This window comes from Taudactylus pleione, unplaced genomic scaffold (genome assembly GCF_031769625.1).
Source record: "Taudactylus pleione unplaced genomic scaffold, aTauple2 ptg000041l, whole genome shotgun sequence".
In the NCBI taxonomy this organism is placed as follows: Eukaryota; Metazoa; Chordata; class Amphibia; order Anura; family Myobatrachidae; genus Taudactylus; species Taudactylus pleione.
The window spans coordinates 78,928,354-78,946,459 of NW_028284443.1; positions in this window are offsets into that span (position 1 = coordinate 78,928,354).

Consider the following 18,106-nt stretch of genomic DNA (forward strand, 5'->3'; position numbering starts at 1 on the left):
CAATGAAATACCTAGGTGAAATATAAATAAATTGTATTCATATCATTATAGGGATGTTTTCCCTCAGTATATTGTACGAACATACAGGGGCGCCGAGAGGGGGTGGAGTGGGTACAAATTACCCGAGCCCGGGCTTGCTGGAGGGGCTCGGCGGGGGCCCGGGTCCGGCACCGTCCTCCCTCCCTTCTACACCACAGCAGCCCAGCACACGCTGCTGTGTGCTGGGCTGCAGTGGGAGACTGTTCGCAGCTGTTAAGCAGCAGCTGGAGCAGTCTCCTATGCCTATGGGGGGAGCAATCAAGCTGATCGCACCCCCCATTGGCTGTGCGCCGGGTTGAGGGGCTCACAGCGCCGTCCTCCCAGCGCACTGGCGCTGCTGAAAAAAATATTTTTTTTCAGTGTTTTTTTTCCTAAGGGGACATGGCCACGCCTCCCGTGATTAGGTCACGCCCTCTGTCATTCGGGCCCAGCGCGGCTCTTGGCGGCCCTGCGAACATATGTCAACCGCACACAAATGCCCTCTATATAAACCATCTGTCTCATAGATGTAATGAGATACCAATTAATCCTACTGCAGAAATAATACACTATCCCCAGCACCCCAACCCCCGTTGAAGGAGAAATAATGGGAGTCAGCCTGTTCACATGAACACTATCACCCTGCTGATGTAATATTACAGTGCAGCGGGAACATTGGATGAGGTGGCGCGGTCAGCGTGTCCCTAAAAAAATAGAGAGTACCTGAGAAGTGGGTAGCGTGTAGCAGTGGCAATGTCCTGGACGGAGCCTCCTTGTGCGCACTGGAGGCTCTCGTCAAGACGTGCGTTTCACCAAGTTGGCTTTTTCAATTAAGCTCCGTTACATCACGAAGCTGGCTGGGTTTATGTATTCCATCGGCCAATAGTGTTTAAGGGTGTGTGGGACTGAGCCTATCACGTGTCTCGATGGGCGGAGTTAGTTAGCCAATGAATATCTGTAATGTTACCAAATGGCAGCAAACAAGAAAAATAAATAATAATATTGATAGTAAATAAAATACGAAAATGAGTAATAATGGTGATGGTAAAAATTCATAAATTATTATTATCCTTTATTTATATGGTGCCACAAGGGTTCCGCAGCACCTTACAAAGTACATAATAACTATTTTTTGTGTGCTCATTTGTTTAACAGTACAAACAATACAGGACAAATAAATGATTTATAAACATTGCAGCATAACACTTAAATAAGCAGCATAGTGTCAGCAACCAAGTGTTAGGTGCTGTTGTAAATTAAAATAGAAGTAAGTAAGGGAAGGAGAAGCACATGAGGTAAGATGGCCCTGCTTGTGAGAGCTTATATTCTAAAGGGGAGGGGGCAGACAAACAGGGTGACACAGATGGGCTGGATTGTAAGTAAGGAACATGGAGTAGTGGGTTAGGATGAGCGCTGGAAAGTTTTGAGGAAGAAAGGCGTCTTGAGAGTCCATTTGAAGATTAGGAGCCAAGAAGCAAAGTTATCAGGGAATTTTGACCCAAGTCCAAGGGGACGAAAAAAGGCAGCTTCTCGCGGAAGTTGGAAGAAGCAACCGATATGTGCATTGAATGGAAATAATGAAATGGAGAGTTTAGAAGGTAAGAGTAGGTGGGAGTGACCAAACGATAGAAGCACCCCAACACTGTGGCAACCTCCAGTCCAGGGAGCGTGAAAGAATGTGAGGCCCCCAAAGGAGATAGCTGCAGGAGAGGTGGTGGCAGATGGGTAAATCCAGGATTTGGTGATGGCTAGGAGATTCAAAGAGTTGGAGATGAAACCGTCATGGATGGGGACCAGTTGATTATAGACAGAACTGGCTTTTCCAGCGGAGAAAGGAGAGAGGGACAGAGTTGGGAAGAGAGAGAAGGAGACTGTTAGGGTTGTTTATATAAATAATAAATAAAAATTAATGAAGATTAAACTAGGACCCTGATTGCACAAGTACTGAAGAATGCAGAATAATATTACTAAAAAGTGAAATTATAATACATAATATAGTATAACACATGATATATAAAAAATATAATGAATGGATTATAGGAGTTTGAATAGGTGTATATAGATATATGACATGTAAAGAATAAATTATATCAATGAGTGACAGCAAAGTGCCAATGTGGCATTATATACAAATATATGTTAATTACTGGGGTGATGTCAGTGAAGGTTTGATAGTAATACCTCTTTTCCACCAAAAACCCAGGTCCGACCTGGGTTTTTGGACATGGTTCCAACCCTGGTCAGACCCAGGTCAGACCCATTTACACTGCACCTTTGATCTGAGTTACTCCCAGGTCAGCCCTGTTCACACTGAACTCAGGTCTGCCCTACTAAACCTGTGAGGTCATAAAAAGTGGGAGGTGACTGCTCCACAACCACCAATCCGCTCATTTTAGGCATGATCCAGGTCAGATAACCCAGGTTGCGCCGTTTACACTGCACCATTACCTGGGTCCATCCTGGGTCCAACCCTAGTAGCTACCTGGGTTGGATTGCAGGGTCACTTGACCCAGGTTATTTTTCAGGGACCCTTTTACACTGAGCTGCGACCCGGGTAGAACCAGCAATAACCCAGGTTTTTGCTCTGGTGTAAAAGGGGTATGAGTGTGTGTAGAAAAAAATATATGGTATGAAAAAATGGTAGGTGACAGCAAAGTGCCTGTGTAATGTGGTATATAAATATGTATACATATAGGGGTAGTGTAAGTAGTGGTGTGATAATAAGAGTAAGTAATCATGGTGAGAGTTTTTGGTGTGAGTGTAAGAAGTAATAATCTGCAGTAAATGAAAATATATACCATAAATGAGATACCAATTAAAATTAAATGAAAATAAATAAAAATAAAAAAGCATCTGTGGAATTAAATTAGTAATGATCCACAAAGAGTAGAATAATATCCATAATAAATAGCTGATTAGAGCACCTATGGTGATAGATTAATAAAGAAAAATGAAATCGTACTCACAGGTGTAAAAAAATGAGAGTATAAGGTAATAATTATTAGTATGAATGTGTATTATGCATACCACACAGAAATGTCACATAAGATTTGATATATTATCATTTAATACATAACTTGCTAATGACTATGGGCCTGATTCAGACCCACTCGCGAGCGGCTGTCCGCTCGCAAGTGGGTCGATGTTATGCACTGAGCATGCGCACGACGGAGGGAGCTCCGTCGTGCGCATGCGCCAGACGCGACGAGCGAAGGAAAGTCCTTCGCTCGTTGTGTCCGATCAAGGGGGCGTGCTGTCAATGTTGATTGACAGCACGCCCCCTTTGGTGGGCGTGCCGGGGGCGTGCCTCCCTGACGGGGGCGTTCCCACGGGAACGCCTCCCGTCAGAAGCCGGCCCACTGACATCACTAGTGATGTCAGTGGGAGTGATTTTGGCTCTGATAGAGCCAAAATCACTGCGGAGCTTGCGGTTGAAAACCTCAACCGCAGGCTCCGGCTCGCAATTTCGATGGTCGCGATGGTCTCGACCATCGCGGCCATCACAAAGCACGCTCGTATAGCCTGTGGGTGGTGACCCACAGCTATACGAGCGTCCAGGAGGACGCTCCATGAAAATGGAGCCCGGCCCTCATTCAGAGCGTGCGCTCTGCTCAGAGCGTACGGCTCTGAATGAGGGCCTATATGGCATAATGGCCAAAAAATAGCAGAAATATTTATAAAATAATTCATAAATTTACAATATAGCCAGTATAGTGAAAATGCCATGCTGATCACAAAATAACACATAAGGAAAGAGAAAAAGAGAGAGTAAGGAAGAGGAAGTTATGCTGTTTAGAAGACAAGATCAGAAAAATGCTGTATAGTTAATATACTCATTGAGACCAAAAGGGTTCACAGTTTTTAATCTGAAAGTTCACTGACTTTTCTTTTGAAGGAGTGTTTTCGTTAGGTCTCCTCCTCTGATACCTAGCCTGACATGTTCCAGGCCGAATGCTCTGAGGTGCTGAGGTGAACCTTCATGTTTTTCCAAAAAGTGTCTTGCTACTGATATTAGTTTCTTCAATTTACCAACATCAGGAGAGGCATTTCTTATATTGCCTACGTGTTCTAAAAGTCTTTGTTTGAAAACTTGTGTGGTCATGTCCACATATCTTTTATTACAGGGGCATTCCTGGCAGTATATCACCCCAATGGCATTACAATTGAAAAATTGTCTGATTGCAATAATTTTGTTAAATCTATCCAATATTGAGTCCCTATTGATCATGTATTTACAGGCTTTGCAACTCCCACGTGGGAAAGTACCTCTGATGTTGGTACTGTAGTCTTCCTGGGGTTGGGATTAAAGTGACTCCTGGTTAGATTGTCTCGCAGGTTATTAGATCTTCGCCAGCTAAAGGCTGCTTTCTGATCCAGTGAGCTCTTCAGATCCGAGTCCAATAGCAGAATGTGCCTATGTTTATTCACTATTTCTTGCAGTTGACGCCATTCTTAGCAGAAGTTCCCAACAAAGCGAATCTTATTCTCACTGCGATCGTTCCTTTTATCTGAAAAGATGAGAGTATCCCTCTCCATAATGGGATGTAGTCAGTTTGCCGGCGGACTAGATGCCGGCTGTCGAAATCCCAATGATGGCAGCCTGACTCGGGACTAAAGATAGGAGTCGAAATCCTAGCGCCTATCTAAATCCCAACGCCGGAATTTCTACAGATGCCATCCCTGTCAAAGGTACACCGGGGCATCTTAGCTGTTAGCGGACGGGGTGGAAGGTTAGGTTTAGGCACCAAAGCGAGTTTAGGGTTAGGCTTTGGGGGGAGGTTAGGGTTAGACACCACTGGGGGGGTTGGGCTTAGGCACTAAGGGGGAGCGGTTAGGTTTAGGCACTAACGGGGAGAGTTAGGGTGCAGGTTGGGGAGGGTTAGGGCTAGGATGCAAGAAAGGAGGGTTAGGGTTAGAATGGGGGAGGGTTAGTATACTTACCCAACCCCTGTCGTGATTGTGAACTTCGAGACGCCGATGTTCGCATTTTGACAGTAGGCATCCCGACTGGCGGTACTTCTACCCAACCCCATTTTTATATCAAATCTCAGGACATGAGAGGGGAGGCTTTGCCTATCCTGACTGCATGCCCCTGCTCCAGTGGTGAGCAGTGACTACCAACATGACCTCCTTATCAGGACTGTCCATAGTAGTTCTAATCAATATATCCCACTGTACAGTGGGCCTGATTTAGTATGGATCGCAGCTGCGATTGCAATAGTGATTACACCTGCAGTTTCACTGCGATGATATGCTAATCCTCTGTGATCGCTATGCCATCGCAGCACAACATAAGGACACCCACCTTACCTTACACACATCAATAATACTTAGCAAGACTGCGAAACCATCGGTAACATCGAGTACAATCACAGCCTCACACACACTTGCACAAGCTCTGACCTTACTCAGGAAATGCTAACCTCGACGCACGCAGTGGAAACCCAAGCTGCGTATGGCATCGCAGTGGCTAATTTAGGCATGCCCCTGCAACAGCGTTCAAACGCACTGGTATGCCTGTGTGGCCGGAGGATGACCACACGTGATTAAAATGGCTGCCAAGGCATTGAGGGGATTAACCCTCATGCCATTGCGCCATTTTTAAAAGGACAGTGTAAAAGCACACTGCACATGGTTTATAATAAACTGTATTAAAGTATATATGTATTGCTGTAATGCACTGCAGCTGATCTGCAATGCATTAGTGCATGAAGCAACGTATGTTTAGTAGGCTATGCACTATATGGTTTAAATGTATATTTTGTAGAGAAAATGCACTTCTTGAATATATGCCTGAATATGACATGACCAGCCTCTGTGGTTGCAGAAACTAGCAGGAGGTCTGATGAATAGGAAGACCTGTTGTGGTCAGTGAACTCTGACTGGAAGGTTACTGTGTGAAGGTGTGAATGGTGTCATATAGCCAATCAGTTCAGATACAGAACTTCCTTTTGAAAAGACAATTTGTTTTTAAGAAGATCCTTTTGGATGCCACTTCTAAAAGCTGAATGTGTTAAGGTTGGAAATGCCAAACTGATTGATAAGGATGAATGTCATTTACCATTTCCTGTGAAATGTTATATCAACATTTTAGGAGACAGTATAATGTATGATAAATCAGTTTGTGCTTAAAGTTTGGATGGTGGATTAGGAAGGAGGATATTAAGAGACTCCTTTGAATTGTAATATGATGTTAATTTATGTTTTCTGAGATAGCCTGATTGGCTAGAAGGAACACAGGGTGGATTTGTCCCCCTGTGATGTTGTGTGTAAGAATGACATAAAAAGAGGGACTGTGAGCCCTGTATGTGTACAACCCTGTAATGTCTTTGAGGAGAAGAGCTGCTGATAAGATTCCTGTATGTGGTACATCTTTGAAAATCCTTTGTGGAGAATTGCTGTTTGATTTCTGTGTGATATTCCCCTTCAGGCAGAAGGGAGGGTCTTCTTTAAGACATTGAGCAAATAAACACCGTTTGCCTTTACTTCAATTGACTCAATCCTGCGACCATCAGAATTGCGCCAAAACGCTATTCCGTTCTCCTGCTGTTCTGGGTAAGAGCTCCGTGTCTCCAAGTTCAAGCCCTCTGCCAAGCTACCGTGCAGACCTGGTCCATTGCGAGGGATCAAATGCATATGCAGCAGAAGCAGTTCCAGGTGCCGAGGGAGGAGTCTGAGGGTAACGTAAAAAGCGGTTCCAAACGCCGATGGTAGAGTATGGTGGTGGCAGCATCGTTACACGTCCACGGCGCAGTGGGCGGAGTCAGTGACAGTCAGTCACTGACGGTGAGTGGGAGTCCAAAAGCGCTAACCCGTGACCAGGGACAGCCTAGGCGAAAGGCGTCCGGTCACAGCCTGTGTTTCACCGTCTACTCCCCCGTCACCTCCCCCAAATGGTCACTTCCTGTCAATCACTCTGTGATGGTCTGTGTAGTCACTGCGATCTCAGGGCCTGATTCAGACCCGGACGCTATTTGCATACGGTCGTTCCAAAAAAGGGGCCGGCTATTTAAATTGAGCGCTCGCTCTTTGCGGTTTGTTGACGCCTCTATGTCTGAGCGATCGAACGAAAAATGCACTCGCTATTTTATAAAGACGCCCCTTGCCGTTCGCAACACACGTCATCTCCGGTATTTATTAGATTAATCGGGAACATCGAAAGGCATCAGAACTGCTTGCAGTGGTTGTGGTAGGATTTTCTTACCGCAATCACTGCGAGCAGTTCAGGCTAAAAGACAACCAAGTGACGTGGTTGATGACGCTCCTTTACTAATTACGCACTCCCATTAAACGCCCTTTTTACCGTTAGGCACGCCTGCATTGGGATCTCCACTCCCCCCGTTTTCAAGCACCTTTCCCTGTTACTACCCACAAACAGAACATTCTGTCAATCAAATTAGCAGCCCCTCGTTGTTTTGCGAGCGCACGATTTCCGACCGCAATGACTGGTTTGCGCATGCGCATTATGACCCATACGCATGCGCAGTTGTGCGAACATCAATCAGAGCAATCTAGCGGCCACTTACAAGCGGCTCTGAATCAGGCCCTCAGTCCCGATCGCAGTGGAGTGTTCGCACACACGCAATGCATACACAAGCGCAGAATGCAACAATTGGCCGATTGCGTGCGGAATCACAGTTGCGATCCTTCCTGAATCAGGCCCAGTGTTTCTACTTAGTAGAAAATTACAGCCACAGGAAATTCTGGAAGGCATTAAGTGTCAAGATGTCAGCGGAGTAAATGCATCATCAGCCCATCTCTGTAATTTAGTGTGGACAGAGGGTACCATACTTTTTAATGATCTCTATTTTTTTTTCTTATTGTTCTGCTGTCAGTATATTTACTTAAAGTTGTCAAACATTGCGACAGCTCTCCAGCCTTGCAAGCACTTGTGAGGACCTTTGTGAAATTATTAAGCATAGTAAAGCACATTTACAGAGGTTTTGTCTGCAAACTGTACTTACTGTATCTCTTATTCCTGAGGTACAGGTATGCATCATATTTACTGTGTGTCCTTGGAGTATATCTGGCTGTCTTTTGATGTCCCTGAAAACTAAGGACTTATGATGGCATACCAGAAATATTTCCATTTTCAGACACGCTACAATTTATTTACACACAAGTGTTGATGATTTCCAATGTGAAAACAGCTTTTATTTTACGACAATACTTTAGTGCTGTAGTTTATGTTCAAGACAATTTAGAGACAAATTGCAACTGCCAAGAGACAGGTTTGTAACAATTACAGAGATATCGTTCAGATACTGTAGTAGATCCTTCTGTTAGACACTTTTTGTTATATGTATCAAATATATACATGCTGAGTTCAGAGCTGGAATAAGGCTGTGGGGGCACCCCCTCCCCCTGAGCACATATCATAAGGCTGTGCCCCAGGGGGTGTGTGGCTGGGAGCGCCATGACAGGAGCAGTCTTAAGGATGCTCGGAGAAGATGTACAGGCTGCAGGGTGCATTGCCTGAGCATCTGAATGATGTCCCCCGGCCACAACTGCAGCACCTATAGCGGCTGCAGGGTGACGTTCCAGGCACATGGGCCGAAGGACTGTGATGGTGCCGCCCCCAAGGCGCTCTGCCCTGTGTGACGGCACTGGATCCACCACCCTTCTTACGGCCCTGTGTGGGGGTACCGACTCACTTAAGTCTGGGGGCCCTAAAGAGCAACATTTGGGCACAGAGGTCAGATATTTGCGTGCGTGTTGTTGCCATGAACATGATAGGGGGCAGGGCCACGTGTTACACCAATTACTTGCTTCACACTAGGGACATGCACAGCTCTTCCCAAGCTGCTGAGATGCTCCCCCCCCCCATGCAGGACACTTTGGCCAGCGGTTGGGATGTGGGGACAGTTCCTGTAAAGCAGGACTGTCCTGTTAAAAAAGGAGGGTTGTTGGCATACATGCAGTCACATACATATAGACCTACGCACCTACAATCACACACATATACACATACATACTATGAATTTCTACCTATCTATACACCCTATATGTCGCTATTTTTCATTATAAGTTGCACAAGAAATAATTGCTGTCCAGACTTTGATTGTGGTTCCAAAGCACAGAAAGATATTATTCAACAAAAATCATATAGGTACATGCTGTGATCTAAATACAATTAGCATAAACAAATTATACAATCACTAGGTACAGTCGAATACATACGCATGCACTCTGGATCCAGATTTCCGGCATCAAAGGTGAAGCCTCCGTCAATAGCAAGAAAATTATGACTAACTATCAGATTCAGAGTGCTTGTATATGTACTATTACAGAGATAGGCAATACATTGGCATAATCCCATTGGTTCTTCTTCCTGGTTCTTCTGATACGGTGCAGTTCATATGTCAGTTTGTATTGTAATAGTTCAGCCTCCAACAGTCCTTTTGTGTCCATTTTCCCGCCAAAGAACAAGTCTAAACTGGCTAATTACATTACATGAACAGAGTACATTTCAATGCCTATCTCTCTATGGTCCATAATTCCCAGACGCATGTTGCAATTTCTTTGCCGATGGAACCGGAAATGTGCAAATAAACAGTGGTTCAGAATGGCACCAAAAATGGGCCCTGATTCAGAGCCAGACGCTCTGACCAGAGCGCTCGCTCTGAATCAGGGCCCACCTCCATAAATATGGAGCGTCCTCCTGGACGCTCGTATAGCTGTGGGTCACCACCCACAGCATATACGAGCGTGCAGGATGATGGTCGCGATGGTCTTGACCATCGCGACCATCGCCACTGCAAGCAGAAGCCTGCGGTTGAGTTTCTCAACCGCAAGGCCAGGAGTGATTTTGGCTCTATCAGAGCCAAAATCACTCCCACTGACATCACTAGTGATGTCAGTGGGGCCGGCTTCTGACGGTAGGCGTTCCCTTGGGAACGCCTCCGTCTGGCAGGCACGCCCACCAAAGGGGGCGTGCTGTCAATCAACATCGACAGCACGCCCCCTTTGATCAGACACTACGAGCGAAGGAAAGTCCTTTGCTCGTCGCGTCTCGCGCATGCGCACGACAGAGCTCCCTCCGTCGTGCGCATGCACAGTACAGACCATCGACCCACTTGCGAGCGGACAGCCGCTTGCGAGTGGGTCTGCATCAGGCCCATGGTCTGCTTATCATGTACTAAACCTGAGATCTTAAATACAGTCATTTTATTACATAATTAATAATGAATAAACCTTGGATATTAACCTTAATGCTAGGGAACCTTCCTATGTAAGTGTGCAATGTATAAGTGTAAGGATATTTAAGAAAAGACGCTAGTTAGCGTTGTGCATCTACGTGTTTGTGGAGTACACCGTGGTACGTGTTTTGCAGGACTGTTCATATTATGTTTTAGTAAATGTATGTATTTATATAATGAGGACTTTTAACATTGTTCTATTGCATGGGAATCGCACGACGCTAAATAATAGAATCACCGTTTGTAATGATATTGTGGGATTCGCTAAAAATGGTGTTGTGCGGCCATTCGCAAAATGGCGTTGTGCAGATTTAATTTTTAACAGATTCTGTCTCAGCCAATCATCCGGCTTCGACAATATGCATGTAGGAGTGGGCAGCAGCAGGGAGGTATCCTACAGATCCTTCTCCCAATAAATATTGCAAATTTAGTCCATAGTTAACAACAGACTAACTCCATCTAAATTCAAATCATTTTTCTTATATTAAATCACCTATATTGTGAACATTTAAAAGATATTATGCATACACCCAATATGTCTGATAATGTAGAAACCAGTGTTAGAATACAATAAATAAGTCCTTATAGTACATGGATGAAAGTCATATATGTGTCTTTTGTCTGTAAACCAGAACAGATGCCAATAGAGTGTCTTCTGTGATTAGTGGTAACCTTACCAGCTACTGCAGTAGGTGAATCTTCTCACACTCTCTCTACCATATAGAGTGGAAGAAGCTCTCTCCAGGAGATGACATCTGGGGGGGACTCTACACACCAGAGCTCAAGGAGCTGGATGGTTCCAAAGCACCCTGGCCCAGACCTGCTTGGGCTTATGCCTGCCAGGGAGGTGCAGCTATGCCCCAAGATGGCATGTCATTCAACCACCTCAGCATGTAAAGAGGCCGGCATTAACAACAGTGCATAGTCAGTCTCCCAAACTCTTGGACATGCCTCCCACTAGCACCAAGGCCCAAAACATCTCCTGACAGCTTTGTCCATACATGTAACAATTAGGGCACTACAGTATGTAAAAACTAATTTTACACAATAATGAAAGGTAAGGGGAATAGTTCCAAGAACCTGAGAACTTTGCCTGATATAACTAGCATCGGACTTTGGAGTACTATATCAGCATAAAAGACCATATGTCCCCAATTGAAGGAACAACTTTATATATATATATATATTTAAGCATTTCTTGATTGATGCTACAGTTCCTAAAATTACCCCCTCCCTCCCGACCACCCACCCCACACACACCCTTTTTTTTACCATGAAAGAAATATGTTGTATTGTCCTGTCTGTAGACCGGTATCTGTAATCCATTATGGTTGAATTCAAGCCTTTCTGGTTAATGTTATTCACATTTGATTTTATATAGGTGTCCGGTCCTTCACTATGGTTTATTGGGATAGAGTTGTCTCAGTTACCAAAAGTACAATTAGCCTAGACCAAAGTTACTACAATATACGTTAGGGTTGAAAAGTGTTTGAAGCTTGACTATGAATTCCTAGGTTCCCTCTGTCATATTGTAAGTAATTACTACAAGACTCTTAGCTAGAAGATGCTGATCTACATAATAACTCTTAACTTCATTCGGCAGTTGGATTATATAGCCTGGAGCAGATGAAACTGGGCGACAAGCCAGATGGATACTGGGTCTAATTCAAGATAAATGCAAAAAATCCTACAGTGAGGAAAAATTGGTTTTATATTCCTTATTGCCACAATATTACCAGCAAGATGTTTTGATGACGAACAGCTACATTCTATTCCATAGAATATATTATTATTTAAATTGTGATCATATTTTACTTTTAGATATTTGTTTTAATTGGTTGGGTATGAAATACCGACTGCTTACAAGCCTCCGGTTCAAATACCGATGAGAGAAGCCCGACAGATGAAAGTCCCGACGCCGGCTCATAAGTATCAGGATTCTGGCGGTCAAGCTGGTGGAGATTCTGTGATATCCTGTACTTTTAAACATAAGCTTGTTCCTGCTCAAATATAGTTGGACATATAGCTGTTATTTTTTCATAAGAACTGCACATGACCATAAAAAATGCATGTCACACATCTGGGTCAAAGTCACCTTACTGTCATCTACTGTATGTCCCCGCTGGCCACCTGTGGTATTCCCGAGACTTGTGGTCGCTTATTGGTAACATGCAGTTTCTTCTGTTCTGCATCATGGGTGCCGCCATCTTGGACAGTATCCCATGATCCATTCTGACAAACCAGTCTCCAGCAACTCCGGTCACATGATTTATCCAACCAATCAGTTCTTACGGTGCCCTATTTAAACCAGCAACTGTTGGCTGTTCTTTGTCAGAACAAATTCTCTACTTAAAATTAGTAGCCTGGCTCCTTGTTCCATTTGCATTCTGCATCTGTTCTAGTTTTCAGTCTTGAGCACACTGTTTCTCCAGTGCAATTCAGCAAACCTGCTTCAGTATTTGCTTCACAAAGTATTCTGTCTCGGTGTGTTCCAGCACACCTGCTCCATTGATTGCTTTAGCATATCTCCAGTGCAATCCTGCATTCTGCATCTGATCCAGTCATCAGTCTTCTTCTTTACTACATACTTGCCTACCCTCCCGATTTGGTCGGGAGCTCCTGAAAATCGGGTGCCGCTCCCGACCTCCCGGGAGGGCAGGCAATTCTCTCGGCTGCCGCCCACCCCTCCTATCCTCCCCGTAATAACCCCTGCAACCCCCACAGCAGGGGGGGCGCGGTGACACGATTCGCGTCATTTTGGCCCCGCCCCCTGCTTCACAATGCCAATTTTATCAGCATTGCGTAGCGGAGGCGGAGCCAAACTGACGCAATCACGTGACCCCGCCCCCATCACGCCCAATAGTGCTGTCACCCGCCCAGCCACTCCCCTTGTCCCAGCCACGCTCCCCCCCGTCCAGCCGATCTGGCTGCTTCCTCCCGGAAGGAGCAGCCAGAAAGTCGGCAGGTATGCTTTACTATACTGCATCCAGCATTTGATACCAACCTTCAGTATTACTACAGCATTTTGCATCTGTACCAGTGGGTGTCCCATAGCACCCAATACCAACATCACCTGCAGCCTATTACCATTTGTACACAGTACTCAGTAACAACAGTCCCTGTGGCCTGCCACAGTCTTGCAAAGCAGTCAATAATATCATCGCTTGGGTCCTGCAATATTGTGCACAGCACTTAATTCTAATATCCAGCAGCCTGTCTCTGCTGTGTTACAGTCTTCTCCAGCATCCCTACTGTCTGACCCTATCATGCTACCATTACTCACGCTAGTGAATCTACAGTCTGTTCCAGTGTACTCCCAGGATATCCTAACACCCACATCTGTCCAGTATACAGTTATCTCATGTACCATCGTTGTAGCAGTGGTTCGCATGAGGAGAAGCATTATCAAGGCCTCAAGCATCGTTTTACTCTCCTACAAGTGTACATAGCTAGCCCTAGGGGTCCGGATCCAATTCAACAAACCCCTAGTGACATGACAAGGTATATGCATATATTATCAACACACTTAGATTTTTGCGTATTGTTGATTTACGTCCAGATATATATGTTCAAGATAAAAATTCCACTGTGTAGCTTAAATCATGGAATAGTAAAGTAATTCACTTCTTTTGCCTTATATTCTCCACTCTCTGGGTCAGAAGAAGCTGTTGCGCATTTTGCTGGAGTCGCGTGAGCGATAATATGCAAATGCTGGTTTCAGTCTTCCCCTTCTGTGTGTGCCGGAATGTGCAAGCCCTGAGATGCACACTTATAGTGGCCATGCACCATCGACACTTGCACGTGCCCTATGCCAGTTGCAATTTCTTCATCTGAACTTGGCCTCTGTGGCTGTGACTCTACATCTGAGACATCCTTGACACTCCCCGTAAATGCCCACACAACATATTTTTTTGCATTAATTTCAGGCCACCACCCAGGAACAAGGATCGCTTTGCATATACCCAGGGTAATGCATGCGCCATAAGGGTTTCCACAATTTTTTGCGCATGCGCAGTAGCAAATTGCCAAACTATGGCATTGCTTGTGGTTTGCTTGCACCTCTGAATTGGGTCCTGTGTGTTACCTCAAATGGATACAAATGGTACAGCATCAGGACTCATGGGCCAAATTCAATTCAGTGCGTTGATGGATAGCTGCGGGAGGGGATTCAATACAACGCACTGTGTGCCTGGTTGGGAATTGTTTAAGACAGAGAATGCCAGTTCTCGCAACTTAACCTGGGTGTTAATGCGCGGTAACTGACATTCTCTGACTGAAGTGCCGGGCGCGCGGCTGTTATCACCACGCTAAGCCGGCAAGCAGCTGTGCGTCCAACACTTTCATAGGATTTCTCCTTGCATCCCCAGGGGGGTGCGGGAAGAAATCCTTTAACCGCCTAAACAGTGCGGTGTATTGAATAGCTTCGGGAGCTCCCTCCCGCGGCTATTCAACATCGCACTGAATTGAATTCAGCCCATGGACACTATAATGCTAGCCAGTTAAGGTGAGGTACAGTAGTGTTACTCACCCGTAGATTCCAACTTGCTAGCTGGTCCCATGACATCTCTGATGTCTTGCTGCTGTGCTTCAGTGGGTGCTAGCATGGGCATTGGAAATGGGTGGAGCAAGAAGGCCACTCGGCCCCCCCAAACATTTCAAATGGGGTACGGCCCCGCAGGACCGTAACTAGGGTGGTGTGACCAGTGCCATGGCACAGGACACCGCAGGGCAGGGGGCGCTGTTTGGGCCTGTCACTTTTCCTGTTTATTATCATTCTCACTTGTAACTTCCTCTTCTTTTATCCTCAGCATCTCCTGGCCTCCCCTATCTCTTCCCTGGCCCTTCCCCATGAGGCCATGACCCTTTTTCAGTTGCACTATCTTAAGTCCCTATTTAAAAAATGGGGGGGGCACGCCAGTGCTCTCTCTGGCACAGGACACCAAAAAGTTTAGTTACGGCTCTGTGGCCGCGTACTGTGAGGGCTGTGTTGCTTCATAGTAATAAGCTGCACAGCACCTGCACCACATGGAGGACAGTGGCGGGCTGGGCAGGGTGCCATGTGCCCCCCAGGCCGCAGCGTCATGCCGCCCATCAGTGTCACTGTGACACAGACTGCACTGCGTGTGCAGCGCTGACCGGACGGAGATTGGTCAACGCTACACAAGTGACAAACACAGCCGCCAGCATCGGCAGCTATGTGTTTGTTTTGATCAGCAGCCAATGAGAGTCTGTCAGACTCTCATTAGCTGCTGCTGCGCCCACTGCAGGAGCCGCTCCATCTTCCGGCTCCCGCAGTGGGCAATGGGAGAGGCGTCATGATGTCACGACGTCTCTCCCATAATGCAAAGCGGCCCGGCCCGGGAAGGACAGACGGAGGAGCGGATGGCAACGGTGGGAGCAGGGATTGAGGTAAGTGTTTTTTGTTTTTTTTTTATTACGTGTGTCTACTGGGGCAGGGGCAGGCACTACACGGGGGAGACCATTACTGGGGGCACTACAAGGGGGGAACCACTACTGGAGGCACTGCAAGGAGGGGACTACTGCTACTGGGGGCAATACAAGGGGGGGACTACTACTACTGGGGGCACTACAAGAGGGAGGGACTACTACTGGGGGTACTACAAGAGGGAGACCACTACTGGGGGCACTACAAAGGGGGAACCACTACTGGGGGCACTACAAGAGAGAGGGACTACTATGGGGGTACTACAAGAGGGAGACCACTACTGGGGGCACTACAAGGGGGAGATCACTACTGGGGGTGACTACAGGGGGGGCACTACAAGGGGGGACCACTGCTGGCAGCACTGCAAGGTGGAGACCACTACTGGGGATTATTACTGGGGGGCACTTCAAGGGGGGAACTACAACTGGGGGACTACTACTGGGGGCACTACAAGGGGGAACTACTACTACAAGGGGGGACTACTACTGGGGGCACTACAAGGGGGGACTACTACTACTAGGGGCACTACAAGGGGAGGGGACAACTACTAGGGGCACTGCATAGGGGGGAGGGGACTACTACTAGGGGAACTACATAGGGGGAAGGGGACTTCCACTGGGGGTACTGCATCGAGGGACCACTGCTGAGGGCACTATAAAAAGGGCAATACTGGGGGTACTGCATAGGGGGGAGACTACAACTTGGGACACTATTTAAGGGGCACCGCATAAGGGTTACCACTACTGGGGGCACTGCATGGGGTGTGGACTGCTACTGGGGGCACTATATAATGGGCACTGCATAGGGGGTACCACTACTGGGGGCACTGTATAAGAGGCATTGCATAGGGGGGATCACTACTGGGGGCACTACCGGAGGCCTGCATAAGGGGGTCCTCTCCTGGGGCACAGGGGGGCAATGCATATGGGCACCACGACGGGGCTGCCCCTAATCTTTATTTTTACTTTACATTAATCTCATATGGACCCGCCTCCTCCCTGGAACACTTGAGGGGGGGGGGGGCGTAGCGCGCACACGTTCTTCGGGCACCCTGGCTACACGCTACTCTTCTGCCAGGGCCGCCTGCATGCATTTGCCCCCAGGCTAAAAGTTGCCAGCCAGCCCCTGTTGCTAGAGAAGGTCACAGAAAGAAGAGCAGCTTTTCTCCGGACATCACTGATGTGGTGCCATATTTTACTCTCATCCATGCAGTCTTGGGCACAGATTGGATTACATGTTGGGTCGGAAATCATTGTCTGACATATTTGAAAAGCTTGCAACTGTTTCAGACAGTATTCATTATCATGTGGATAAATCATTGGCTGTTTGCTATTTTAGGACTTATTGTTTGCATTGGCTTCTGTTTAGATTTAGTTTTAAATAACACACGCTGACCACTTGGGTATTTGAGATGTGAGAAACAGCAGCTTCTAAACACTTGTACATACTGTAATACAAACAATTAGGAACATGGCATAAAGATATTTACAGAACTCACTTCTGGATCTGCAAAATAGTCTGAATACAGTATAACATATTCTGCATATGTAAGGAGTGTTCAATTTTATATCCCCACCACCTCTCACTAGCACCCAGAGGCGTCGGAACGATTTTACATTAGGAGGGCACCTTAAAATCGTTCTGGCGCCCCCCCCCCCCCTCTCCATCTGTGCTGCATTATAATAATAAGCTACATTGCCCCTGCACTGCATGGAGGAGGAAGTGTAATGTGCAGTGTTTTAACTTAAAGACTGCACATTACACCACATCCTCCATCAGGGGCTGGCTGGCAACTTTTAGCCTGGGGCCAAATGCATGCAGGCGGCCCTGGCAGAGGAGTAGCTTGTAGCCAGGGTGCCCGAAGAACGTGCGCGCTAGCGCCCCCCCCCTCAAGTGTTTCAGGGAGGAGGCGGGCCCATATGGGATTAATGTCAAGTAAAAATAAAGATTAGGGGCAGCCCCGTCGTGGTGCCCATATACAGTGCCCCCCTGTGCCCCAGGAGAGGACCCACTTATGCAGGCCTCCAGTAGTGATCTCCCCTATGCAGTGCCACTTATACAGTGCCCCCGTAGTGGTCCCCCCTGTGCAGTGCCCCTTGTGCCCCCAGTAGTGGTACACCCTATGCAGTGCCCCTTATATAGTGCCCCAGTAGCAGTCCACACCCCATGCAGTGCCCCCAAAATTCCTTTATACTGCAGAGAACGCATGTGGTCGAGAAATGTGGGTGTCTATTGTGGATTATACTTATCAACTTTTTCTTTCACCCCTCCATGAGTTTTCTGGGAGGCGATATGCAGGTGGGAATGTGGCCAATGACATCATAACCAAGCACCACATTCCCAGTGTAACACTAACACAGAGAAGCAGCAGCTGACAAGTGCGCAGGATGACAGCTGCTGTCTGCTTCTCCTTCATGTCAGCAGGCACTGCGGTGGCATGAAT